The sequence below is a fragment of the Ranitomeya variabilis genome, chromosome 7 (genome assembly GCF_051348905.1).
Source record: "Ranitomeya variabilis isolate aRanVar5 chromosome 7, aRanVar5.hap1, whole genome shotgun sequence".
NCBI lineage: Eukaryota > Metazoa > Chordata > Amphibia > Anura > Dendrobatidae > Ranitomeya > Ranitomeya variabilis.
Window position 1 is genome coordinate 49,059,575 of NC_135238.1, and position 27,799 is coordinate 49,087,373.

Sequence of the window (27,799 nt, forward strand, 5' to 3'; positions counted from 1 at the left end):
AGTCCAGTGCTGCTTCTCTGTAGCCCAGGTCAGGCGCTTCTGCCGCTGTTTATGGTTCAAAAGTGGCTTTACCTGGGGAATGCGGCACCTGTAGCTCATTTCCTGCACACGCCTGTGCACGGTGGCTCTGGATGTTTCCACACCAGACTCAGTCCACTGCTTCCTCAGGTTCCCCAAGGTCTGGAATCGGTCCTTCTCCACAATCTTCCTCAGGGTCCGGTCACCTCTTCTCGTTGTACAGCGTTTTCTGCCACATTGTTTCCTTCCAACAGACTTACCATTGAGGTGCCTTGATACAGCACTCTGGGAACAGCCTATTTGTTGAGAAATTTCTTTCTGGGTCTTACCCTCTTGCTTGAGGGTGTCAATGATGGCCTTCTTGACATCTGTCAGGTCGCTAGTCTTACCCATGATGGGGGTTTTGAGTAATGAACCAGGCAGGGAGTTTTTAAAAGCCTCAGGTATCTTTTGCATGTGTTTAGAGTTAATTAGTTGATTCAGAAGATTAGGGTAATAGGTCGTTTAGAGAACCTTTTCTTGATATGCTAATTTATTGAGACAGGTTTTTTGGGTTATCAGGAGTTGTAGGCCAAAATCATCAGTATTAAAACAATAAAAGACCTGACAAATTTCAGTTGGTGGATAATGAATCTATAATATATGAAAGTTTAATTGTAATCATTACATTATGGTAAATAATGAAATTTAACACTATATGCTAATTTTTTGAGAAGGACCTGTATATCCTAAGTAACTTATTTGATATACTGAACTAGCTAGAGCTTAAAAAAGTTTTAAGACCATTGTCTCATAGTCACAGCAAGGAGTAGATTATAAGAGAAAGCAGAAAATTGCCTGGGTTTATCCAGCTTTATATTTCTCCATGGCCACGACTTCCTAATACACGACCATACGGCTCCTCTGTTCTGCATGTAGCGGTCAATGATTGAGTGAGACAGACACCATCTAGTAGTACTGACACCTGAGCATTTCTCTAGACATAAGTGACACAATGTAAGTAAGTCCTGCACTCATCACATGGAAGATGGGGCGCCAATCTTCGATTTGAAGTGTTCACTAAAGAATAAATAAAATTTCCATAGCACGCACCAGAGGATGCAATGTGGAACTCAATTATTCCTCATTATTAAACAGTTCAGACAGAGACATGTAATTAGAGATGTTAGTGTTAGGGATGAGCGAGTAGTGAAATATTCGGTCTCGCTATACTCTTACCGAGTATACCGTAGTACTTGGGTATTAGGTACGAGTAGCGAATGCAATGTTAGTTAATGGAAAAATGCGAGTAATTGTCTGATGGACCCTACAAAGCGGTCTGGAGGCTGAGGAAAAGGCTAGAAAAGATGTAAATGTTAACAAAATGTATGCTGTAAACAAATGTATATAACATGGGTGTGGTGCTGGGTGCGTGTCAGTTCTGCAGTACCGTGCGCCCTATTCGCTGTGAACACCGCACCGCAACAGCACAAAAAAGTGCCTTGCAGGCGTAAATGTGACCCCAAAAATAGCTGGGAAAACAGTCACTACTCAGTCCTTGATCTTATACTTTCAGTTCTGAAAAGAACTTTGGGTTTTACAGAGGATTTCTGGACGATTTGAACAAACAAACAACTCTCCCTAGCAGCTGCTCACACTCTCCCTACACTAGCTGTGTTCTGCATGCAATGTGCAGAAAATGGCGGCGGCAGGGCTTTTATAGAGCCAGGCTATGACTCATGTATGATGCTGAGAGGCCAGCCAATCATAGTAATGCCGCCCACAACCAAGAAGGCTGCGGCATTACTGTGATAGGCAAATGCTGGACGGGAGATCCGAATAGTGCGAGGCGAGTAGTGAAATACTTGCTATGTTCCGAGTACCGCGAGTACTTCATTACTCGCTGAGTACCGAATACCCACGATTATACTCGCTCATCCCTAGTTAGTATAGACAATACTTATACCTGAGTCTGCTGACTGGTCTGTTGTCTCTCCAGAACCCTCCGTAGACATGAAGGTTCGGCCAAGCATTCATCAGTTCTCTATGGAGAAAGAGAAGAAAACTGCTTCCATATCACAAATCAGTGCTTGATACAGGCCACTATCTGCCTGTGTAAATAAACACTTAATGATAACCCGTCAGCTGCAAAAATGCTATTTACTGGCAGCTATAGTAGTAACTTGTAGGTAAATAATATTTAAAGCATGATAGGCTGTTTTACTGGGAGAGAGGCTACTGGGAGAAATTTAAGCTATAACTTCACTGGAGCTGCTCGCTTCCAGTAATTGAGGTGTTGCATGGAGCTGTAATAAAGCGAGGACTTCAGCCCTCTAAAATAGCACTCTAAAGTGAGCGAAAACTACAACCCTCTAGGTTCCCTGAAAAATGAAGTTGAGCGACTGCAAGGAGAATATAATTTCATCACTTAGCACTGATTGATTGGTATAGGAAGGTGAATAGAGCTTATCCTTCATTGAGATGTAGCAATGATGATTTGTTTCCTTATATCATGGCTTTTTTATTAATGCAGAACATACTCAATTTACCCAAAAAGGATGATGTGCTGCTGACAACAATCATTTTTATTCTCATATCAAATATGTGACATATGACAAATGTTATTTGATGTTTGCACTGGCCAATGATTGGGAATGAACATTAGTACAATTGATTCTTTGTGAAATCATCACATCATATTAATTTTACTTTAGTCAATTAATAATAGAACTTTGCTGCACACCTTGAAATGTGTATGTAATTTTTTATTTTCACTTTTCTTGATATTTTTATATTTAGATAACCATGCAAAGTAAGGTTTTTTGCTCAAAAATCAAATCCATTTTTTTCTTGGCAGATGGCCGTACCAAGAGCTCCGAAAGACATCTCATATCTTTAGATTTTAAAGCCAATGATTGTAGCATTGCACAAGACCCATATGAAGAGCTTGCCAACATCTCAGACATGGATCCTTTTAAAGTACAATGTCTTAATTCATCACAGACTGCTAAGCAAAATAATAGTCACATAATAAGAGTGGATAATAAAAAATCTCCCACAAGGAAAAAGCCATTTTCATGTTCAGAATGTGAGAAATTTTTTTCTAAGAAATCAAATCTTGTTGTACATAAGAGAATTCACACAGGTGAGAATTTATTTTCATGTTCAGAATGTGACAAATATTTTAGTGTGAAATCTCATCTTGTTAGACATGAGAGAATTCACACAGGAGAGAAGTCATTTTCATGTTCAGAATGTGGGAAATATTTTTCAGATAAATCAACTCTTGTTACACATGAGAGAATTCACACAGGAAAGAAGCCATTTTCATGTTCAGAATGTGAGAAATGTTTTACTTTGAAATCTCATCTTGTTAGACATGAGAAACATCACACAGGGGAGAAGCCATTTTCATGTTCCGAATGTGGGAAATATTTTTCAGAGAAATCAACTCTTGTTTCACATGAGAGAATTCACACAGGAGAGAAACCATTTTCATGTTCAGAATGTGGGAAATATTTTACACAGAAATCGTCACTTGTTACACATGAGAGAATTCACACAGGAGTGAAGCAATTTTCATGTTCAGAATGTGGAAAATGTTTTACAAAGAAATCAACTCTTGTTGCACATGAGAGCATTCACACAGGAGAGAAGCCATTTTCATGTTCAGAATGTGGCAAATGTTTTACAAACAAATCAGTTCTTGTTACACATGAGAGAAATCACACAGGAGAGAAGGTATTTTTATGTTCAGAATGTGGGAAATGTTTTACTGTAAAATCAGCTCTTGTTAAACATGAGAGAATTCACACAGGAGAGAAGCCATTTTCATGTTCAGAATGTGGGAAATATTTTTCAGAGAAATCAACTCTTGTTACACATGAGAGAATTCACACAGGAGAGAAACCATTTTCATGTTCAGAATGTGGGAAATATTTTACACAGAAATCAGCTCTTGTTGCACATGAGAGAATTCACACAGGAGAGAAACAATTTTCATGTTCAGAATGTGGAAAATGTTTTATGAGGAAATCAACTCTTGTTGTACATGAGAGAATTCACACAGGAGAGAAGCCTTTTTCATGTTCAGAATGTGGGAAATGTTTTACAGTGAAATCTAAGCTTGCTAGACATGAGATAAATCACACAGGAGAGAAGATATTTTCATGTTCAGAATGTAGGAAATGTTTTACAAGGAAATCAAATCTTGTTGCACATGGGAGAATTCACACAGGAGAGAAGCCATTTTCCTGTTCAGAATGTGGGAAATGTTTTACAAGGAAATCATATCTTGCTGAACATGAGAGAATTCACACAGGAGAGAAGCCATTTTCCTGTTCAGAATGTGGAAAATGTTTTACACAGAAATCAGCTCTTGTTACACATGAGAGAATTCACATATAAGAGAAGCCATATTGATGTTCAGAATGTGGGAAATATTTTACTAAGAAATCATCTCTTGTTACACGTGAGAAAATTCAGACAGGAGAGAAGCCATTTTAATGTTCAGAATGTGGGATTTTTTTCATTTAAATCTCAGCTTGTTAGACATTAGAGAACTCAAATGGAGAAGTCATTTTAATCCTTTGGTGACCAAGCTAAATTTTTCAAATCTGACATGCATCACTTTGTGTTAATAACAATGGAATGTCACATATCTCAGTTATTCTGAGATTCTTTTTTCCTGACATGTTGTACTTTATTTCAGCAATAAATAAAAATTTGCAATATTCAAACTTTGAATGTTTATATCTGTAGACCGGTTAATTATACTACATAAAAAGTTAACAAAACATTTACTTTACGTCGTTTGTCCACGTAATTTTTCAAACATCTTTTATTTTGGTAAAGGGTTAAAAGTTTAGCAAAATTTTTTCATTTTTTTTATGGCAATATACAAAATGTATATTTTTAGAGACCTATTCAGTTTTGAAGTAACTTTATTTAGTCCCTTAACACCGAAGTCTGACAGGCCAATTTTAACAATTCTGACCAGTTTATGAGGTCATAACTCTTGAACGCTTCAATGGATCTCACTGATTCTGAGACTGCTTTCTAATTACATATTGTACTTCATTATACTGGTAAAACAAATTTTGATATGACTTGTTTTTATTTGTAAAAAAGTGGAAATTTGGCGAAAATTAAAATTTTTTTGCAATTTTCAAACTTTTAATTTTATGCCCTTAAATCAGACACATATCGCACAAAATAGTTAAAAATAACATTTCCCACATGCCCACTTTACATTAGAACAATTTTTGAAACCATTTTTTTTTTTGTTAGGAAGTTATAAATGTTAAAAGTTGACCAGAGATTTCTCATCTTTACAACAAAATTTGCTAAACCATTTTTTTAGGGACCCCCTCACATTTGAAGTGATTTTGAGGGACCTGTATGACAGAAAATACCCAGAATTGACATCTTTCTAAAAACTGCACCCCTCGAGGTACTCAAAACCACATTCAAGAAGTTTATTAACCCCTCAGGTACTTCACAGAAATTTTTGGAATGTGGAAGGAAAAAATAAACATTTACTTGTCTTTCACAAGCATTTTCCTTCAGACCTATTTTTTTTTTTAATTTCACAGGTTACCAGCAGAAAATAGACCATTCATTTTGTTGTGCAATTGCCCCTGGGCATGCCAATACTACCCCATATGTGCAGAAAATCTACTGATTGGGCACACGACAGGGCTTGGAAGGGAAGGAGAGCCATTTGACTTTTTGAATGTAAAATTTGCTGGAATAATAAGCGGATGCCATGTTGCATTTGGAGAGCCCCTGATGTGCCTAAACAGTGGCAACCACCCATAAGTGACACCATATGGGAAACTAGATGCCATAAGGAACTTATCTAGAGGTGTATTGAGCACCTTGAACCCACAGGTGCTTCACATAAGTTTATAATGTTAAGCTGTGACAGTAAAAAAAATCATATTTTTCCCAGATAAATCTCTTTTAGCTTCAAATTTTGCATTTTCATAAGGGTAAAAGGAGAAATTGCTCCATACTATTTGTTGTGCAATTTTTTTTGACTGCGCAGATGGGTACACGACAGGGCTTGGACGGGAAGGAGCACCATTTGACTTTTTGAATGAAAAATTTGCTGGAATAATTAGCGGATGCCATGTCGCGCTTGGAAAGCCCATGATGTGCCTGCCTAAACAGTGGAAACCCAACACAAGTGACACCATTTTTGGAACCTAGACCCTTTAGGGAACTTACCTAGATGTGTATTGAGCACCTTGAACCCACAGGTGCTTCACAGTAGTTTATAACGTTAAAGCATGAAAATAAAAAATTCATATATTTTCCGCTAAAATATTTTTAGCTCCAAATTTTGTATTTTCACAAGGGTAACAGGACAAAATAAACCCTAAATTGTTGTGCAATTTCTTATGAGTTCACCGATGGCCTATATGTCATCGAAAACTACTTTTGAGGCACAGTGCAAAGCTCAGAAGGGAAGAAACGCCATATTATAGTGCAGATTTTTCTGCAGTTGTTTGAGGGTGCCATGTTACATTGGCAGATCCCCTGAGGTGCTAACACAGCAGAACCCCCCATATGTGACCCCATTTTTCAAACTAAACCTCTCAATGAATTAATCTAGGGGTGCAGTGATTATTTTGTCACCACAGGTGTGGCACAGAATGTTATACCATTGAGCAGTAAAGATTAAATAATTTACATTTTTACCACCATGAAATTGTGTTAGCCCCAAATTTTACGTTTTCATACTGGGAAATGGGTAAAAATGGCACCAAAAGTTGTCCCATAATTTCTACTGAATGTGGCAATACCCATATGTGGCTGTGCAGTACTACTTCACCATAACGCTATTTGCCTCCTGGAATGCAGATTTTCCAAGAATGGTTTGCGGATTCCATATAAAGAGCCCCTAAGTGCAAGAAAAGCAGAATCCCTTGTAAATTGACCCCATTTTGACTCCATGGGTATTTACCAGAAACAAGCTGGAATGGATGTTGCTGAGTGAAAATTGCAAACTGCCATTGTAGTGACCAGTACATTATGCCCAGCTCATGCTTCTGTAGACATGCACCCGTAAGTTGAGCGGGCTCTCATCACTACAGAAATGCCAGACCTGCCTGTGGGCACTAAATGTGGTTTAGGCACACTGGGGCTCAGAAGGGAAGGGGACATTTGGAATTGGGAGCTGGGAATTTGCTGAATTTCTTTTGGGGGGCAAGGAGCCATTTCTCTTTTCCAGAACCTTTGTGCTACCAGCCCCTATATTTCCATTAACAGATGACGGACCTGAGTGAGGGCTTGTTTTTTTGTGGATTGAGTGGAAGCTTTTATTGGGAACATTTTATATAGCATTTATGTTCATATTTATCCGGCGCTCTACGTGAAGCACTTACATCGGGGTTTCCATCAAAGTCTCCGAGTGACGTGACAGATGAAACCCCGGATGGATCCATTCACTATTATAGCGAATCTTCCACCGTTCTGTCTCAATCACGGTTTTCAGAGACTTATACAGAAACCCTGATGTAAGAGCTCAGTGCAGAGGATAAATATAGCCAAGCCTTACTGCGATCTTTGGGAGGCAGAATAAAAAAAAAAATCAACAGCATGTGAAGAATTGGCTTTATTTATTTTTTATGTTGCTCCTCGTGTGGTATAAGTGATTAGGCCACTTTATTCTTCGGGTCGGTGCAATTACAGCGATACCAGATTTATATCGGGTTTTTATGTTTGGCATCGCTTGTTTTTTTGTTGGACGAGCTGATGTTTTTATTGGTACTATTATTGGGCACATGATGTTTTTTGATCGCTTTCTATTCTGATTTAGGGAGACAGAATGAACAAAACCCAGCAATTTAGGAATTGCTTTTTTTTACACCATTCTGCGTGTGATAAAATTGGCAAGGCAGCTTTATTTCTCAGGTCAGTACGATTACAGCGATACCGAATTTATATCTTTTTTACGTTTTGGAGCTTTTACACAATAAAAACTTTTATAGAAAAAATAATTATTTTTGCATCACTGTATTCTGAGAGCTATAACTTTTTTTTATTTTTCTGCTGATGGAGCTCTATGGTGGCTTGTTTTTTGCGGGACAAGATAATGTATTCAGCTGTACCATTTTTATTTATATTTGTCTTTTTGATTGCATTTTATTTCACTTTTTATTGTTTTTTGCCTCGTTTTTTATTTTTTACGGTGTTCACTGAATGGGTTAACTAGTGGGACAGTTTCATAAAGCGGGTCGTTTTGGATGCAGCAATACCAAATATGTGTACTTTTATTGTTTTTTTATTTACATAAATATGTGTGTTTATTGGAAAAATATTTGTTTTTTATTATCTATTTGGGGATTTTTGTACATTTTCTAATTTTTTTTTTTTTACTTTTTACATTGTCCCTCAGAGCGGTACTAGTATGGCCAGCGCCATATTTGCCACTAGGCACTGAAAGGCACGTGCCTAGGGTGTCGGGCTGCAGGGGGCGGCAAGACAAGGAAGAAATTTTTTTCTATTTTAACCTCCTCTCCATTAGGAAATGTGTTGTCTTTTCGGAGGGGAGGGAGGGTTGGGGGCGGGAAGGGGTGGGGGTGCACATCCATATTCACCGCTCTATGCAGGGAGATGACTGACCCAGGAAGTAGTGGTGCTGCATCTTCCGGGGTTAGAGTGGTCCCTGCATCCGAGGTGCTCAAACATCTGCATGTGAGGAGGATGAGATCATCTCTCACTGCAGACATCACTGCAGAGGAGGAGGAAGACGACATGGGGAGAACACCAGATCAGGTGAGCGCTCATAGAGCTGAAGATGGGTGGAGGCTGGTGATAGGAGGCTGCTGCTATATACTGGTGACAGTGGAGGCTGGGGCTGCTGTATACTGGGGAACAGGGGAGGCTGGAGCTGCTGTATACTGGTGATGGGAGGATGGAGCTGCTGTATACTGGTGATGGGAGGCTGGAGCTGCTGTATGCTGGTGAAAGGGGAAGCTGGAACTGCTGTATGCTGGGAAACGGGAGGCTGCTGCTATATACAGGTGACAGGGGGTCTGGAGCTGCTGTATACAAGTGACGGGAGGCTGGAGCTGCTGTATACTGGGGAACAGGGGAGGCTGATGCTAAATACCAGTGACGGGGGCTGGAGCTGCTGTATACTGGTGACAGGGGGGCTGGAGCTGCTGTATTCTGGTGACATGGGAGGCTGGAGCTGCTGTATACTGGGGAACAGGACAGGCTGTTGCTATATACTGGTAACAGGGGAGGCTGGTGCTGCTGTATACTGGTGAACAGGGGAGGCTGATGCTATATACTGGTAATAGGGGAGGCTGATGCTGTATACTGGGGAACAGGGGAGGCTGTTGCTATATACTGGTGACAGGGGAGGCTGAAGCTGCTGTATACTGGGAACAGGGGAGGCTGCTGCTATATACTGGTGACAAGGGAGGCTGGAGCTGCTGTATACAGGTGATGGGAGGCTGGAGCTGCGCATGAGCCCCCGCTCCACCGATCATCTGCCAAACTGTCGCGCTCCGGCGGCCATTTTCATGAAGATCAACTCATCATTACAGCAATGGAAGTGCAGGGGCGCCGGACTTTCACAAAACACCAGCTGAGCCCCTGCACCACTGATCATTGGCAAAAGTGCCACTCACCAGCCTGGGATCACTGATCATTGGCAAAAGTGCCACTCACCAGCCTGGGATGGATGTACGGGGGCTCTGGGATTTCCACAAATGCCAGCGGAGCCCTAGCACCACCAATCATCTGCCAAACTGCCGCGAATCATCTGCCTGGGATGTGTCTCCTGGGAAGTGTATCCTGACCATAAGACTCACCCCCATTTTCCACAAAAAAAATTTTGGGAAAAAAGTGCGTCTTATGGTCCGAAAAAAATACTGTAATTTTTAATTCATTGTGGTTTTTTATTGTGTACAACAGAAAAGTGTTTGGAAAGCCCATGAAGAAGAAAACCTTTGCAAATATTTTGTTTGTGTGAATTTAATCTCAGATGTAAAGATTGGGTTGTTCTTCCAACATATTGTTTCTTACAATTACATTCAATTACGTAAATGACAAACTCTGTTGTACAGCTGAGATATTGATTGATCATAACATTTTCTTTTGTGACAGAAGATACAAAATTAATAGACCCATGAGTGATAGTTTGACAACAAAGGCATTTTACACCACATTTATAAATCCCTTTTTTGTTATTAGTCATTCCTGATTCCATAGTATGAATAGGTGGCTACAAGCGGCTGGGAGCTAGAATATTTCTGATGGTGGGGGCTCTACAAAAGGTGATACCTGGATTTCTAGGAATATACTGTATATAACCACCTAAGATAGGATCATCTAATAGTATATGGCAATTGCTCTGGATAATATTACAAATGTCCTTGTGTTTTTAATTAAATTGTGTGATAAAATTAACTGTATATTTATTATCTGTTGTAATCTTAATTTTGTCTTTTAATAATGACTCCGAGTTCTTATAATCCCTCCTAGATATCTTTGAGCGGAGAACCTATCATGTAATATAGCCGCTTGTTCTTTAAAATCACTCACTAAGCTACAGTTTTTTTCTGATCCTACGGAATTGGTTACTGGGAATATTATGTGCAGCAACATGAGGTGATGGCTGTGGATGAATGGCACAACAACGTCCCTCAGGAGCTCGTCATGGTATCTCTGTGCATTGAAAATGACATCAATAAAATTGTCCATAACATAGGCCGGTCCATATCATAACCCCACTCGATTCACAATGATGACATCAGCAAATCGCTCACCCACATGACGTCACAAATTTGCAAAACGGGATTGAGACATAGGCGCTGACGGAACCACGGACTATAATGGTGCCGACAGAGTCAACACGAGCTCTGATGTGCTTCATTTTCGAGCGTATAAGGCTAGTGGAGGCTACATGTGGTACAGGCTATACATGTGGTCTGGGGGACATTCCATGGGTTTTTGACATCTAAATGGTAGGAAGACCAAAGCATTAATGTGTCAGTTCCTATTGTAAGTGGGGAGAAAACACTGGTTGTAGGCCTCCTGCAAAACAAAACCATAGACCCCCAGGGTGTCCCAGCACAGACCTGACAATAGTTTTTATACATTTCAGACCACTCTGGGGGCTATTCAATGGGCTTTGGATATGTTAATGGAACGAACACCAAAGAGTTAATGTGTAACAGGCCTTATTGTAAGTGTAATATACAGTACTGGACCTCGTCTCTCATTTGACATTGGTCTGTGAACATTTAATATGCCATGAAATTTCACGGAAAATGTCATCCAATATAGGAATAGGGTTTATTGTGGAGGATTCCGGTGTGGACTGGTTGTTATTTTCACATTGGGTCTGGGAATTGGTTTTCTTTGACCTTAAGGTACCGTCACATTAAGCGACGCTGCAGCGATAGCGACAACGATGCCGATCGCTGCAGCGTCGCTGTTTGATCGCTGGAGAGCTGTCATACAGACCGCTCTCCAGCGACCAACGATGCCGAGGTCCCCGGGTAACCAGGGTAAACATCGGGTTGCTAAGCGCAGGGCCGCGCTTAGTAACCCGATGTTTACCCTGGTTACCAGCGTAAAAGTAAAAAAAAACAAACAGTACATACTCACCTGCGCGTCCCCCAGCCTCTGCTTCTTGACACTGACTGAGCTCCGGCCCTAACAGCAGAGCGGTGACGTCACCGCTGTGCTTTCACTTTCACTTTTTAGGGCCGGCGCTCAGTAAGTGTCAGGAAGCAGACGCTGGGGGAGGTATGACGCTGGGTGAGTATGTACCGTTTGTTTTTTTTACTTTTACGCTGGTAACCAGGGTAAACATCGGGTTACTAAGCGCGGCCCTGCGCTTGGTAACCCGATGTTTACCCTGGTTACCAGTGTGAAACATCGCTGGTATCGTTGCTTTTGGTGTCAAACACAACGATACACAGCGATCGGACGACCAAATAAAGTTCTGGACTTTATTCAGCGACCAGCGACATCACAGCAGGATCCTGATCGCTGCTGCGTGTCAAACTAAACGATATCGCTAGCGAGGACGCTGCAACGTCACGGATCGCTAGCGATATCGTTTAGTGTGACGGTACCTTTACACATCACAACCCACAGGTGGGGGGGATACATCAACATAAAGAGCCATAGAATGCAAATATCCTGACCCTGCCTGGAGGTGACCTCACATGTTAGGGGATGGGAACAAACAGACAAGGTGTTATGTATGTGTGTAAGACTTTTGGATGTTGGTCATTTCTTGGAGTCAGTGGAATTGAAGACTTGTCCCAGTTTCTGCCTCTCTGGATCCTAAACACAAAATGTAAGTGATCGGTGTCTGGTTTATGTCCAATTATTTTAAGAAATTTATATGTAACTTTTTACTGTATGTCATTTATTATCTTCTTGTTTTCATTAACACCCTCTCAACTTTGTTTTTCCTCCCATTTTCTAAGAACCATAACTTTTTTATTTTTCCAATTTCCCATTTTGATTGTTTGCTTATTGCGCCCTAATTCAATCTTTTTATAGATACAGTTTTAGAGTAGATACAATTTTATTTTTTTTCTTGTTATTCCAATTACTGATCTGGTTAATTCATTTTGGATTTTCATAGATCAGACTTTTACAAATGTAGGGATGCCACATGTCTGTATTTTTTTAAAAAACTTTTTATTGGGGAAAAGGAGGTGGTGTGAACTTTTCTTTTACATTTTCATTGTATTTGTTAGCCCACATAGAGGACCTGCGATTGTCGTCTCATCACCCGCTTTTCCGCACGGCCCCTCATCATCATCATCATTCTCCCAGTAAGTCATCCCACACAGGTAGCAGCACTCTTTTACCTGCGGAACCCTCCAACATGCAGCCCCATATAGTAACATCATCCATGCTTCTTTGCTCCAAAATACATCTTCAGACTCCTCACACTTAGCCCTATGTCCTCATAACCATCTGCACACAGCTCCATTGTGCAGCCTCTCAAATATTCCTGACACACAAGCTGCATGTGATCACCGGCAGCCGCAGCCCCACATCGCTTCTGTTATCAGATCTACCCTGGATGGATGGAGGATGTTCTGCCCCTTCCTGTGACATCATCCCCTCACAGGAGAGACTCCATTCTAGCCTCTACCCTCACATCACACCAACAACAAAATGATTTATTCCCCCGATAACAGAGAAGGGGAGGGAGGATGAGGAGGGTAAGTTACAAGAGAGGAGAGAGGAGAGGCTCCTGCACTCAGCACAGGCTGCTGCTGCTGATGGAAAGTGAAGTGCATTGTCTGTGCTCCATCACAGCTCACTGCGCCCTGGCCCAGACCAGAGCACAACGGCAACTTTACTGCTCAGCTGGCAGTGTCCGTGTGCCAGTGTGCCCGGGCTCACACACTCTGCAGCCTCGGCTCCTGCACTACCGTAATTACTGGTGCTGCAGCAGACCTATTGTCTCCAATTAGGCTACTTTCACACTAGCGTTAACTGCATTACGTCTCAAAACGTCTTTTTTCAGAAAAAACGCATCCAGCAAAAGTTTTTGCTGGATGCGTTTTTTCCCCATAGACTTGTATTGGCGACGTATTGCGACGGATTGTCATACGTCGTGTCCGTTTTACGACGGATGCGTCGAAATTTGGCCACACGTCGTCGGCAAAAAACGTTGCTTGTAACGTTTTTTGTCTCCGCCTAAAAAACGTGTCGCGACGCATCCTGTGGCATACGTCGTTGGCTACAATGGAAGCCTATGAGCGACGGATGCGTCGGGACACGTCGTACGATGCAATGCAGCGCTGCAATACGTTTTTTTGCACTGAGCATGCTCAGAAGCTGGATTTTGTTGCCAATTGGCCAGACACCCCCAAATCTATATAAACCTGGCCTGGGCCTTCAACCCCACATATGCCAGCAAGACCCAGAGAGAAGACTGCCAGCCACAAGACCCCAGCCAGCCACGTATTTAAGTGCCACGTATATAAGTGCCACGTATTTCAGTGCCACGTACTATAAATACTATAACTACGTGGTTATACGTGGCACTTATATACATGGCACTTATATACGTGGCACTGAAATACGTGACACTTATATACGTGGCACTGAAATACGTGGCACTGAAATACGTGGCACTGAAATACGTGGCACTGAAATACGTGGCACTGAAATACGTGGCACTGAAATACGTGGCACTATGACTGTCAGAAAATGTTCATTAAACGGTTAGGGGTGAGGTTAGGGGTAGGGTTAGGGTTTGGATCCCTTTATCATCATCCGTAGTTCATTAATCGGATGTATCCAGAGTCGCCTCCGTCTCCGTTGCTGCAGAAGCATCCTACGCCTTTCCGCTGCCGCCTCCTTCTCCCGCACTATGATATCCAGGCGATTCGTCTCAAAGATAATGTCGGTAACCAAACTAGCAATGCTCACAAGAACACCTTCCATCGCTGCCACAAAACTAAAACCCTCAAAGATGGGCTGTAAAAACAGTAACTATATAGTTTTCCATATTTTCCAGTAGCCAATCAAATTTGGGAGCCTCCCTTTTAAAAACGGATCAGTCGTAAAAACGGATGCAACGGATGGTAAAAACGGATGCAACGTATGCAACGCATCCAGTATTTTCGACGGAAACGTTTAACGGATTTGCGACGGATCCGTCGAAATGCTGTATGCGTTGCATACGTTTTTCACTTTTTTGACGCATCCGTTTTTTCGGCAAAAAAACGGATTTGCGACGTAATGCAGTTAACGCTAGTGTGAAAGTAGCCTTACCAACATATCTAGCAATAAGCGGCACTTCTTATCTGCCATCCTCATCTACATCAGCCAGCAGCCTGGGCTACACCCTGAGCATCACAGACCCCCAGAGCATCACAGACCCCCCAGAGCATCACAGACCCCCCAGAGCATTACAGACCCCCCTAGCGCATCACTGACCCCCCCAGAGCATCACTGACCCCCCAGAGCATCCCTGACCCCCCAGAGCATCCCTGACCCCCCAGAGCATCACAGACCCCCTAGCGCATCACAGACCCCCCAGCGCATCACAGACCCCCAGAGCATCACAGACCCCCCAGAGCATCACAGACCCCTCAGAGCATCACAGACCCCCCAGAGCATCACTGACCCCCCAGAGCATCACTGACCCCCCAGAGCATCACAGACCCCCCCAGAGCATCACAGACCCCAGAGCATCACAGACCTCCCAGAGTATCACAGACCACTCACAGAATCACAGACCCCCCAGAACACCAGAGCATCACAGACCCCCCCAGAGCATCACAGACCCCCAGAGCATCAAAGAGCCCCAGAGCATCACAGACCCCTCAGAACATCACAGACCCCCCCAGAGCATCACAGACCCCCAGAGCATCAAAGAGCCCCAGAGCATCACAGACCCCTCAGAACATCACAGACCCCCCCAGAGCATCACAGACCCCCCCAGAGCATCACAGACCCCCCCAGAGCAACACAGACCCCCAGAGCATCACAGACTCCCAGAGCATCACAGACCCCCAGAGCATCACAGGCCCCCAGAGCATCACAGACCCCCCAGAGCATCACAGACCCCCCCCAGAGCATCACAGACCCCCAGAGCATCACAGACCCCCAGAGCATCACGGACCCCCAGAGCATCACGGACCCCCAGAGCATCACGGACCCCCGAGTGCATCACAGACCTCCCAGAGCATCACAGACCCCCGAGTGCATCACAGACCTCCCAGAGCATCACAGACCCCCGAGCAGCATCTCCAAAAAGCTGCAGCAGGTCCATCTATCTATATACACACTGCAAGCTGCAGCAGGTCCATCTATATACACACACTGCAAGCTGCAGCAGGTCCATCTATATACACACACTGCAAGCTGCAGCAGGTCCACCTATTTACACACTGCAAGCTGCAGCAGGTCCATCTACATACACACTGCAAGCTGCAGCAGATCCATTTATATACACACTGCAATCTGCAGCAGGTCCATCTATACACACACTATATATATATGGATCCTTTATATACTACAGCAGTTGTGGAGTGGAGCCAGTAGATAGTGGTGTTGTCTGAGTGCATGCAGAGTTTGCAGAGCTGCGCAACATTGCAATGTGCAGGATCTGTGAGGCAGCTGTGTGGACAGCAACAGGTGGTGAAATCTTTGCCTGCATTGTAATCAGAGCTGCTGGGACCCATCTACAGCCCAAACTGTACACAGGCATTGTCATGTGTGGCCATTATACTGTATGCAGCATCGTGGGGTCATTATACAGTATGGAGCACTGTGTGGCCATTATACAACATGGAGTATCATGTGGGGCCATTATACAGATTGGAGCATCATGTGTGGCCATTATACAGTATTGAGCATCATGTCGGGCCACTATACAGTATGGAGCACTGTGTGGCCATTATACAGTATGGAGCATCATGGCTGGCCATTATACTGTACGCAGCATCATGTGTGGCCATTATACAGTATGGAGCATCATGTGTGGCAATTATACAGTATTGACCATCATGTGGGACCATTATGCAGTATGGAGCACTGTCTCCATTATACAGTATTGAGCATCATGTGTGGCCATTATACAGTATGGAGCACTGTGGGGCCATTATACAGTATTGAGCAGCATGTGTGGCCATTTTACAGTATGGAGCATCATGAGTGGCCATTATACTGTACGCAGTATCATGTGTGGCCATTATACAGTGTTGAGCATCATGTGTGGCCATTATACAGTATGGAGCACTCTGGGGCCATTATACAGTATTGAGCATCATGTGGCCATTATACAGTATGGAGCATCATGTGGGACCATTATACAGTATTGAGCACTGTGTGGCCATTATACAGTATGGAGCACTGTGTGACCATTATACAGTATGGAGCATTATGTGTGGCCATTATACAGTATTGAGCATCATGTATGGCCATTTTACAGTATTGAGCATCATGTGTGACCATTATCCAGTATGGAGCACTGTGTGACCATTATACAGTATAGAGCATCATGTGTGGCCATTATACAGTATAGAGCATCATGTGTGGCCATTATACAGTATTGAGCATCATGTGTGGCCATTATCCAGTATGGAGCAATGTGTGGCCATTATTCAGTATGGAGCATCATGTGTGGCCATTATACAGTATGGAGCACTGTGTGGCCATTATATAGTATTGAGCATCATGTGGGGTCATTATACAGTATGGAACATCATGTGTGGCCATTATACAGTATGGAGCATCAAGTGGGGCCATTACACAGTATGGAGCATTATGTGTAGCCATTATACAATACAGTATGGAGCATAATGTGTGGCCATTATACAGTATGGAGCACTGTGTGGCCATTATATAGTATTGATCATCATGTGGGGCCATTATACAGTATGGAGCACTGTGTGGCCATTATATAGTATTGAGCATCATGTGGGGCCATTATACAGTATTGAGCATCATGTGGGGCCATTATACAGTATTGAGCATCATGTGGGGCCATTATACAGTATTGAGCATCATGTGGGGCCATATTTTTTTCTGTTTTTAATTATTGTTTATGATACAGCGTGATCAGCAGTGCTATATGGGTGTGGTTGGGGCATGGATATGGGTGTGACTAGTTGTGAAATGGGTGTGGTCAGAGCGTGGCCTAAAATAGGCTACCTTTGTCCCTCTTTGCCTTCTTCAAAGGTTGGGAGGCATGACTTAAGGCTTTGTTCACACATGGCGTTTTTGTGTTTTTTTCATTGCAAAACCAGCTCTCTTGACAGTAAAGAAGTTGCAGAAAAAGTAGGTTTTGCTTCATTGTTCTTGCTTTTTTGCTGCGTTTTTTTATGCTACATTTGTCTCTTGTGCATGCTGATAAAATTTAGTACCAAAAAAAAAAATCATATTCTACTTCATAAGGTTTTGGCACAAAAAACCTAGCAAAACCTAATGCCTGTGTTTTTTCACCACCAATTACTTTCAATGGATTAAAAATGCTGAAAAACGCTGAGAGAAGTGATATACTCTAATATGCAAAAACTAAGCAAAGCACAAAATACCGAAGACAAAAAAAACAAACTGTATGACATTTCTGAAATCTCAAAGACTTTGCTGCTACTGTGAGGCTGTGTGCACACGTAGCAGATTTTTTGCGTTTTTTTCGCGCTTTTTCGCTATAAAAACGCTATAAAACCGCGAAAAAAACGCTAACATTAAGCATCCTATGTAACAGAATGCAATCCGCATTTTTTGTGCACATGCTGCATTTTTTTCCTGAGCGGAATCGCAATCCAGAAAAAAACGCAGCATGTTCATTAAAATTGCGGAATCGTGGCGATTCTGCACACATAGGAGTGCATTGATCTGCTTACTTCCCGCACGGGACTGTGCACACCATGCGGGAAGTAAGCAGATCATGTGCGGTTGGTACCCAGGGTGGAGGAGAGGAGACTCTCCTCCACGGACTGGGCACCATGTATTTGGTAAAAAAAAAAAAAGAATTAAAATAAAAAAAATAGCGATATACTCACCTTCTGGCGGCCCAACCTTCTCAGCGGCTTCCGTGGTGTGTGTGAAGGACCTGCGATGACGTCGCGGTCACATGACCGCGGTCACGTGACCGCTACGTCAATGGAAGGTCCTGAACACACAGCATTAGGAACGGAAGCCGCTGAGTTGAGTATAACCTTTTTTTTTTTTTTTTTTTAATTATTTTTAAACATTCGATCTTTTACTATAGATGCTGCATAAGCAGCATCTATAGTAAAAAGTTGGTCACACTTGTCAAACACTATGTTTGACAAGTGTGACCAACCTGTCAAACAGTTTTCCAAACAATGCTACAGATCGCTTGGAAAACGCTAGCATTCTGCAAGCTAATTATGCTTGCAAAACGCTAGTTTTCTGCGGGTACAGTGGGGCAAAAAAGTATTTAGTCAGTCAGCAATAGTGCAAGTTCCACCACTTAAAAAGATGAGAGGCGTCTGTAATTTACATCATAGGTAGACCTCAACTATGGGAGACAAACTGAGAAAAAAAAAATCCAGAAAATCACATTGTCTGTTTTTTTAACATTCAATTTGCATATTATGGTGGAAAATAAGCATTTGGTCAGAAACAAACAATCAAGATTTCTGGCTCTCACAGACCTGTAACTTCTTCTTTAAGAGTCTCCTCTTTCCTCCACTCATTACCTGTAGTAATGGCACCTGTTTAAACTTGTTATCAGTATAAAAAGACACCTGTGCACACCCTCAAACAGTCTGACTCCAAACTCCACTATGGTGAAGACCAAAGAGCTGTCAAAGGACACCAGAAACAAAATTGTAGCCCTGCACCAGGCTGAGAAGACTGAATCTGCAATAGCCAACCAGCTTGGAGTGAAGAAATCAACAGTGGGAGCAATAATTAGAAAATGGAAGACATACAAGACCACTGATAATCTCCCTCGATCTGGCGCTCCACGCAAAATCCCACCCCATGGGGTCAGAATGATCACAAGAACGGTGAGCAAAAATCCCAGAACCACGCGGGGGGACCTAGTGAATGAACTGCAGAGAGCTGGGACCAATGTAACAAGGCCTACCATAAGTAACACACTACGCCACCATGGACTCAGATCCTGCAGTGCCAGACGTGTCCCACTGCTTAAGCCAGTACATGTCCGGGCCTGTCTGAAGTTTGCTAGAGAGCATTTGTATGATCCAGAGGAGTTTTGGGAGAATGTCCTATGGTCTGATGAAACCAAACCGGAACTGTTTGGTAGAAACACAACTTGTCGTGTTTGGAGGAAAAAGAATACTGAGTTGCATCCATCAAACACCATACCTACTGTAAAGCATGGTGGTGGAAACTGTTGTGAACTCTGTTTTCGGACTCCCTCCTGTGGTCGTGAGTGGTACTGTGTGAGTTCTGTTTTGGGCTCCCCCTGGTGGCTCTTTTGTTATTCTGCGGGTCTGTGGCTGGGATCAGCTGCCTCGTCACCTGCTATTCAGGTTTCTATTTAACTCACCTGGACCTTCACTTTTTGCCTGCTGTCGTTGTATTCAGTGTTGGTTTTGTTCTCTCCTGACTTCATTCGTGATCTGGCTCTCCAAGTGAAGCTAAGTTTTTGCTAGTTCTTTTTTGCTCATCTTGGTTCAATATGTTTTCTAAGTATATGATGAATTCAGTCCAGCTTGCTAATATGTGATCTTTTCGCTTGCTGGTAGCTCTGGGGTGCTGAGGTTCTCCCCTCACATGGTTAGTTGGTGTGGGGGTTCTTGCATCCTCTGCATGGATATTTTTTGGATAGGGTTTTGTACTGACCGCATAGATTCTTTACTGTCCTCCTTTCTATCTAGTGATTAGCGGGCCTCCTTTGCTGAACCTGTTTTCATTACTGCGTTTGTGCTTTCTCCTTTACTCACCGTTATTATTTGTGGAGGGCTGTTCTAAACTTTGGGGTTATTTCTCTGAGGCAAGTGAGGTCTTTATTTCTCTCTAGGGGTAGTCAGTTTCTCAGGCTGTGAAGAGACGTCTAGGATTTCTAGGTACGTTCCACGGCTGCCTATAGTGTGTGCGGTTAGGATCAGGTTTGCGGTCAGTCCAGTTACCACATCCCCAGAGCTCGTCCTATGTTCACTTACTTAGCTGGTCAGATTTGTGATCCTAAGCCACTAAGGATCATAACAGGAAACATCATGCTTTGGGGCTGTTTCTCTGCAAAGGGGTCAGGATGACTGATCCGGGTACATGAAAGAATGAATGGGGCCATGTATCGTGAGATTTTGAGTGCAAACCTCCTTCCATCAGCAAGGGCATTGAAGATGAAATGTGGCTGGGTCTTTCAACATGACAATGATCCAAAGCACACCGCCAGGGCAACGAAGGAGTGGCTTCGTAAGAAGCATTTCAAGGTCCTGGAGTGGCCTAGCCAGTCTCCAGATCTCAACCCTATAGAAAACCTTTGGAGGGAGTTGAAAGTCCGTGTTGCCAAGCGAAAAGCCAAAAACATCACTGCTCTAGAGGAGATCTGCATGGAGGAATGGGCCAACATACCAACAACAGTGTGTGGCAACCTTGTGAAGACTTACAGAAAACGTTTGACCTCTGTCATTGCCAACAAAGGATATTTTACAAAGTATTGAGATGAAATTTTGTTTCTGACCAAATACTTATTTCCCACCATAATATGTAAATTAAATGTTAAAAAACAGACAATGTGATTTTCTGGATTTTTTTTTCTCAGTTTGTCTCCCATAGTTGACGTCTACCTATGATGTAAATTACAGACGCCTCTCATCTTTTTAAGTGGTGGAACTTGCACTATTGCTGACTGACTAAATACTTTTTTGCCCCACTGTATATGCATGCAAATTCTGCATGCGATATACCCGCGGCAGGAGGCGCAGAATTGCCGCGGAAATTTCCGCGGCAATTCTGCTACGTGTGCACTTAGCCTGAAACACAGCTGAATATTAGCATACAAAACACGCATAAAAAAGGCAGTAAAATCGCCATGTGATAACATACACTTACACACCAGCAAATGCAAATGGCAGCCTCAAGTAGCTGAAAAAAATGAATAAATAAAATACTGTTAAATCGGTGGATTTAATTTTGTATTAAAAAAATTGATTTTATAATTCATATTTATTGATATCAAAATCAAAGCACCTTCCCTTTAATCCTCCTTGAAAAGCATGGCTACATAATACAGGATTTTTTAGATGTGGACATAATCCCTGCAAAATGTACAAATATGTGGTTCCCTCCAAGACTTTTTCAAGCTCTAATAGCTCTCAATCATTCGATATTCAAGATCACATGAATTGTAACTCCGATCATGTAGTCTACATTATCAGATGCTCGGAATGTGATCTGTTATATGTAGGGTGCACTACAAGGTCTTTATAAAAATGTATTCTTGAGCATTTAAATTATATTTCCAGTTCATCAGATCACCGCACTTCTAATGTAGCTAAACATGTTATATTACAGCATTCACGAAGCACCAGGAGTTTTCAGGTTTTTGGCATTCAAAAATTACGTAAACCGGCCAGGGGAGGAGAATATCAGCAGCTTCTATTAGCCAGAGAAACTTTGGATTCTCAGTCTTTAATCTAGATTCCCACAGGCAGGGCTGCCACTAGGAATTTCAGGGCCCCATACTATAAACATTTTTGGGCCCCCTTGAGACTCCGCCCAGGCTCCACCCCAGCGCTGCCTCCACCCCTCGAATCTTCCACAGTCCCATCGCCCACTCTTGGAAAAATTCCACTTCTGTACCACATCCTCACCAATCACACATTAACAGTTCCCAGATCGTATATATAGCCACCAGATTTTGTTCTGGCCAAAAGATTTCTTAAGCCGCCACCACGACAAGGTAGACTCTTTTGGCCGGGCCCTACTCTACTCTCATCTGTTAAACATGTGTTAAAATACCCAATACTCTTATTATGTATATTTTTCTTTAAGGGAATGAGTCACATACATTTTTTGTAAATAATTGAATCCAGATTGTGACTTTTTTATAATCTGTATTTCTGGTTGTAGATTATTGTATTCTGTTTTCTGTACATTTATGGAAGCTGTCGGTGGATATCGGGCTGCGCTCGGACCACAGTGCATGGACGGGCCGCGGGTCTCTTGATTAGAACTCAGCAGCCTCACAGCATGTATGAGGATGTGGGCCGGGAGATCAGCGCCCAGTCTATGCACTGCAGTGCGAGCGCAGACCAGTTTCCCAAATAAAGGTGTTTCCCAATCATATGTACCCACTTTTTATTTTTCCATCAATATGGCCATGTGAGGGCTTGTTTTTTGCAGGATGAGTTGTGCTTTTGAATGACATGATTGGTTTTGGTTTTACCAAATAGTGTACAGGAAAATGGGAAAAAAATCAAAGTGCGGTGAAATTGCAAAAAAAGTCGAATTCTACAAATGTTTTTGGTCGTTTTCATTATCATGTTCACCAAATGCTAAAACTGACCTGCAGTTGTGATTCTCCAGGTCATTACGAGTTCGTAGATATCCAACATGTATAGGTTCTTTTTTATTTATGTGGTGAAAAAAAATCCAAAGTTTGTGAAAAGAGAAAAAAAAAGTTGCCATTTTCTGAGACCTGTAACGTTTCAATTTTTTGTGATCTGGGCCTGGGTGACTGCTTATGTTTTGCACGCTGATCTGACATTTTTATTGATACCATCTTGGTGTAGATGTGATCTTTTTATCGCCCATTATTGCATTTTATTGCAATGTTGTGGCGACCAAAAAAAGTAGTTCTGCCGGTTTTGATTTTTTTTTTTGCGTTACGCCATTTACCTATCAGATTAATTATTTTATGTATTGATAGATCTGGCGATTCTGAACGCGGCAATGCCAAGTATGTGTATTTTTTATTTTATTATTTTATTTTGAATGGGGGGCGATTTAAACTTTTATATATTTTTTTTAAACTTTTTTTTCACTTTTTACTAGCTTCAATAGTCTCCATGGGAGACTAGAAGCTGTGATTATCCGATCGCCTCTGCTTCACATAGCAGGGCTGCAGCCCTGCTCTACTGCATGTAGCAGAAATGCTCACCTACTATGAGTGCCGACCACTGGGCGACGCTCATAGCGGAGCAATGACAACCACAGGGGTCTGCTGCAGACCCTGTGTTGTCATGCCAACACATTGGCGACCCACAGTTATGTGACATGGGCACCGATGGGTGTGGTTTGTGACGTGTGCATGTTAAGTGCCGCTGTCAGACATTGTCAGACGGTGATCATTGCTATCCGGCAATAACAACCACATGGGTCTCCTGCAGACCCGAGGTTGTCATGCCAACCTATCTGCGACCCGCAGTCATGTGACACGGGCGCCGATGGTCATGGTTTGCTATGCGCTTCAAGCGTGTGCATGTTAAATGCTGCTGTCAGAGATTGACAGCGGCATTTAACATGTTAACAGCCACGGGTGGAGGATCGCGATTCCACCTGCATCTGTTAGGGACACATGAGAGCTAATCAGATCAGCTTTCATGTGCCCCTATCGTATGTCATGTGACGAAAAAGGTGCTGGCTCATCGCCGAAGCCCGCACCAAACAGGGGGAGGCATCCAATGACAGACACTGCACGTCATTGGGTGTTAAGGGTTTAATAAATAATAAATAGTGTATATTATCTACTATATAATTGTCTAAGGGTCACTTCCGTCTTTCTGTCTGTCCGTCTGTCTGTCTGTCGCGGATATTCATTGGTCGCGGCCTCTGTCTGTCATGGAATCAAAGTCGCTGATTGGTCGTGGCAAAACAGCCACGATCAATCAGCGGCGGGCATAGTCTGGCGGAAAAATGGCCGCTCCTTCCTCCCCGCAGTCAGTACCCGCACCGTACTCCCCACCAGTCTGCCCTCACACAGGGTTAATGGCAGCGGTAACGGACCGCGTTATGCCGCGGTGTAACGCACTACGTTACCGCTGCTATTAACCCTGTGTGACCAACTTTTTACTATTCATGCTGCTTATGCAGCATGAATAGTAAAACGATCTAATGTCAAAAATGATAAAAAAAATAAAAAATCGTTAGATACTCACAGTCCGTCGGCCCCCGGATCGACAACAGGCCTTACCCGCTCCTCCCAACGCTCCATGCTGCGATCTCGCGAGATGATGACGTAGCGGTCTCGCGCGACCGCTACGTCATCATCTCGCGAGACCGCAATGCACTCTTGGGACCAGAGCGGCCGAGGAGCATCGCTTGGATCCGGGGGCTCCGCAAGGTGAGTATATAACTTTTTTATTTTATTTCTTTTTTTAACAGGGATATGATGCCCACATTGCTATATACTGCGTGGGCTGTGCAATATACTACATGGGCTGGGCAATATACTACATGGGCAATATACTACGTGGCTGGGCAATATACTACATGGGCTGTGCAATATACTCCGTGAGCTGGGCAATATACTACATAACTGGGCAATATACTACATGGGCTGTGCAATATACGTGGCTGGGCAATATACTACGTGGCTGGGCAATATACTACGTCACTGGGCAATATACTACATGGGCTGTGCTATATACGTGGCTAGGCAATATACTACGTGGCTGGGCAATATACTACATGGGCTGTGCTATATACGTGGCTGGGCAATATACTACGTGGCTGGGCAATATACTACATGGGCTGTGCTGTATACGTCGCTGGGCAATATACTACATGGGCTGTGCTGTATACGTCCCTGGGCAATATACTACATATGCTGTGCTATATACTACGTGGCTGGGCAACATACTACGTGGCTGTGCTATATACAATGTGGCCTGCACGATATACTACGTGGGCTGTGTGATATACTACATGGGCTGTGCAATGTACTGCGTGGGCTGCGCAATATACAACATGGGTTGCACAATGTACTACGTGGGCTGCGCAATGTACTACGCATACATATTCTAGAATACCCGATGCGTTAGAATCGGGCCACCATCTAGTTGCATATATATTCACAGATCACACACTACCAAAAAATCTCTTTATTGGTATTCATTAAAAACCTATAGATTCTAGAATATACTGTAAATACACCCCAAAATATGAGAACTCAAAAAGTGATATGATAATAGAAAAAATAGCAAGTAGTCAAGTATAAAGGGGATCACACTATTTGTCAACTACTCTTGTTCCTATCTGTCCGCAGAGGTTGGAACTCGTAAAACGCAATCCTTGTCGACTTGCCATGGTCGTCGTCGCCGCCTCCTCGGCCTCACCCTGTCGGATGCAGGATGCAGACTTCCCGTAGCAGCCTCTCGTCACTCCTGTAAGCAACCTCCCCCTGCCAGACACAGAATTCCTTCACTAGCCTCCCCCTGCCAGACACAGAATTCCTTCACTAGCCACCCCCTGACAGACACAGAATTCCCTCAGCAGCCTCAACCTGCTTGATGCAGCCACCTCAGCAGCCTCCCCTCTCCTCACTCGCTTCAGCAGCCTCTTATTTCCTCACTCACCTCAGCAGCCTCCCCTCTCCTCGCTTCAGCAGCCTCCCACCTCCTCCCTTCAGCAGCCTCCCATCTCCTCCCTTCAGCAGCCTCCCATCTCCTCACCTCAGCAGCCTCCCATCTCCTCCCTTCAGTAGCCTCCCATCTTCACTCATCAGCAGCCTCCCATCTCCTCTCTTAAGCAGCCTCCCATCTCCTCCCTTCAGCAGGCTCCCATCTCCTCCCTTCAGCAGCCTCCCATCTTCTGCCCTCAAGCAGTCTACCATCGCCTCCCATCTCCTCTATTCAGCAGCCTCCCATCTCCTCTATTCAGCAGCCTCCCATCTCCGCCCTTCAGCAGCCTCCCATCTCCTCAGCAGCCTCTCATCTCCTCCCTTCAGCAGCCTCCCATCTCCTCCCTTCAGTAGCCTCCCATCTCCTCTCTTCAGCTGACTCCCATCTCCTCTCTTCAGCAGTCTCCCATCACCTCTCTTCAGCAGCCTCCCATCTCCTCCCTTCAGCAGCCTCCCATCTCCTCCCTTCAGCAGCCTCCCATCTCCTCCCTTCAGCAGCCTCCCATCTCCTCCCTTCAGCAGCCTCCCATCTCCTCCCTTCAGCAGCCTCCCATCTTCTCACTCACTTCAGCAGATTCCCATCTCCTCACTCCCCTCTGCAGCCTCCTCCGAGTCCTCACACACTGCCCGACCTCCTCTGCCTGCTCGCCGACGACTTCAGCGTCTCCTGCCTCCCACAAACGTGACATGCTGCTCTGCTCCAGAATGAAGAAGAGCGCACAGCGTGTCACATGACCGACATCAGGACCATGATGCACTTGGGCTTGCTGCTTAAAGGTACAGCACCGATATCTGACCGCCTTATGCACTATCGACACTGTAGGTGTATCTTTAAATCACCGCAGTGTTGTTATGTATCTGGCTTGCAGCAGCTATTGCACCTGCGGCCCAACCAGCAGTAGCAAGGGAGGAGAGCCTGGGCTTCCAGCGCATCTGGGCCCCTTTTTTGCTACTATTCATCGGGCCCCATACAGTTGTAAGGGCGGTAATGAAGGATTAGGATTGAAGGATGTTGTGTTTATTAGTTTATTGGTTCTATTATTTCTTTATATTCATGCAGCTTTTCTTCTAGGCTGACAATCTCTCTTTCCATTCACTTTCTTTTCCAAAGTAGTTAAACATTTTACACTATTCATGTAGCACCAGGGGTTTTCAGGTTTTTGATATTGAAAAATAGTGTAAACCGGCCAGGAGAGGTGATTTTCAGATCCTTTTATCCACTATTTGGTGTCTTTAAACAAGATAATAGTAGGGATCAAATTTGACTCTTTCAGCCCGGGCGATTTTCTGTTTTCATTTTTTACCTTCTCTTCTTCCAAGAACCATAACTTTTTTTAAATTTTTAAATTAGTATATCCATATGTGGTCTTGCTTTTGGTGGGGTGAGTTGTACTTTTGAATGACCCCATTGATTTTACCATATAGAATACAGGAAAATGTAGAAAAAAATTCCATCTGCTGTAAAACTGCAAGAAATGTGCAATTCCACAATTGCTTTCGGGTTTTTTAGTTACCATGTTAACTAAATGCTAAAACTGACCTGTCAACATGATTGTCCAGATCACGCAGATACCAAATATGTCCAAACTCCACACTTTGTAAGGCCTCTTTCACACGTCACTGTCAGCAGTAAGCATGGTGACAGTACAGTATTCACATGTACCGGAGACACTGACACATGTAGACACATTCAAGTAAATGGGTCTGTGCACATATCTGTGTTTTTTCATGGAGCGTGTGTCAGTGTCCCACACATAGACATGTCCGTTTTTGTGCAGCTGCAAG

General features: G+C 43.4%; 1 long non-coding RNA gene and 1 pseudogene across 3 annotated transcripts in view; one reads left to right on the top strand and one right to left on the bottom strand.

Moving 5' to 3' along the window:
* Positions 1-27,799, top strand: part of LOC143785894 (uncharacterized) — a 119,524-nt pseudogene that overhangs the window by 76,039 nt on the left and 15,686 nt on the right. Inside the window, exons 3-4 of the transcript XR_013218137.1 lie at positions 2,855-4,513; positions 12,696-12,700. The product of XR_013218137.1 is annotated as an uncharacterized LOC143785894 (transcript). The remainder of the gene's footprint in view (positions 1-2,854; positions 4,514-12,695; positions 12,701-27,799) is intronic.
* LOC143785896 (uncharacterized) overlaps positions 1-27,799 on the bottom strand; it is a 44,863-nt gene that overhangs the window by 14,775 nt on the left and 2,289 nt on the right. The window contains exon 1 of one of the 2 annotated variants that reach the window (XR_013218140.1): positions 1,964-1,995. The exons of the other annotated variant lie outside the window; for it this stretch is intronic. This is a non-coding gene — a long non-coding RNA (uncharacterized LOC143785896). Of the gene's footprint in view, positions 1-1,963; positions 1,996-27,799 lie in introns of those variants that run through there. 2 annotated transcript variants of the gene reach the window in all.